Source organism: Oncorhynchus gorbuscha, linkage group LG04, assembly GCF_021184085.1.
Source record: "Oncorhynchus gorbuscha isolate QuinsamMale2020 ecotype Even-year linkage group LG04, OgorEven_v1.0, whole genome shotgun sequence".
Lineage (NCBI taxonomy): Eukaryota > Metazoa > Chordata > Actinopteri > Salmoniformes > Salmonidae > Oncorhynchus > Oncorhynchus gorbuscha.
The window spans coordinates 79,105,125-79,106,610 of record NC_060176.1 but is presented as its reverse complement, the minus strand read 5'-3'; the positions used below and the strand labels follow the sequence as shown (position 1 = coordinate 79,106,610).

General features: G+C 38.2%; 1 protein-coding gene across 1 annotated transcript in view; it reads left to right on the top strand.

Annotated features, from left to right (window-relative positions):
* The window catches only part of ccl19a.2 (chemokine (C-C motif) ligand 19a, tandem duplicate 2), a 9,225-nt gene extending 8,786 nt beyond the window's left edge, over window positions 1–439 (top strand). Inside the window, exon 5 of the mRNA XM_046344983.1 lies at window positions 92–439. The gene's annotated coding sequence lies outside the window, so the exon portion shown is untranslated. The remainder of the gene's footprint in view (window positions 1–91) is intronic.
* Window positions 440–1,486: the final 1,047 nt, after the last annotated feature.

Genomic DNA, 1,486 nt, shown 5'->3' with positions numbered 1-1,486 from the left:
TTTTTGTTTTACTCACATCTCAACATTTCAAGATTCTCTATTTTAATATCTGTCCTCTCTGGTGTCTGTCTCCCTCACATGATGACCACAGCAGAGTAAGACCAGGAGAGGAGACGTGGAGGAGTGGAGGAGACATTCATTTCAACCTTTTTTAACTGAAGAGTCGTCCTAGATACTGTAGCAGACCAAATCGTTTTTACAAAATACTGTACAAGAAACCCTTGTGAATAGTGCATACTGTAAATTCATATCATAGCAAAACCATTTCCCATCAATATTTTTAGAGATGTGTTAGATTGGTTTGGTAAAATGTTATATTCAAGTTGTACAATTTGTTAATATGGTTTGGTGGGTGGATTAGAGAAAATGTTGATGTGAATGTCAGCTGTCATGAAAATGTATATTTCAAATTAATATTTCCAATAAAATATCGTTTTCTGTAAAATGTTTGTTATCTGAGACATGATTCTAACCAAAATGTTTGAATTGTCCAACTTTATTGGGACAATCATAACACATTTTAATAATTTATCACACAGTCTTTCCTGACATATTGTCCAATAAGACCAAACAAACAATTTTTAGAACGTTGTTTATCTTGGTATTTGAATCTTTATATGGTTTACTAGAAACATTATAAACCATTTTAAAAGAGACAAGCATGAAAAATGTACTTCTGGGACCGTTTATCCTTTATGTTCCACACCTTTAAGGTGTGAAATGCAGGATTTATATATTACAGGTGTGAAATGTAGGTTTTAAATATTACAGGTGTTAAATGCAGGTTTTATATATTACAGGTGAGAAAACAATTGGAGTACATGAAGCTGCTATGGTAATGTCTGTTATTCAATAATAACTACCCCAGGGGCAGCAGAATCAGTAGTCTCTGCTATAGTAATTACCCCAGGGGCAGCAGAATCAGTAGTATCTGCTATAGTAACTACCCCAGGGGCAGCAGAATCAGTAGTCTCTGCTATAGTAATTACCCCAGGGGCAGCAGAATCAGTAGTATCTGCTATAGTAATTACCCCAGGGGCAGCAGAATCAGTAGTATCTGCTATAGTAATTACCCCAGGGGCAGCAGAATCAGTAGTCTCTGCTATAGTAACTACCCCAGGGGCAGCAGAATCAGTAGTATCTGCTATAGTAAATACCCCAGGGGCAGCAGAATCAGTAGTCTCTGCTATAGTAATTACCCCAGGGGCAGCAGAATCAGTAGTATCTGCTATAGTAATTACCCCAGGGGCAGCAGAATCAGTAGTATCTGCTATAGTAATTACCCCAGGGGCAGCAGAATCAGTAGTATCTGCTATAGTAATTACCCCAGGGGCAGCAGAATCAGTAGTATCTGCTATAGTAATTACCCCAGGGGCAGCAGAATCAGTAGTATCTGCTATAGTAATTACCCCAGGGGCAGCAGAATCAGTAGTATCTGCTATAGTAATTACCCCAGGGGCAGCAGAATCAGTAGTATCTGCTATAG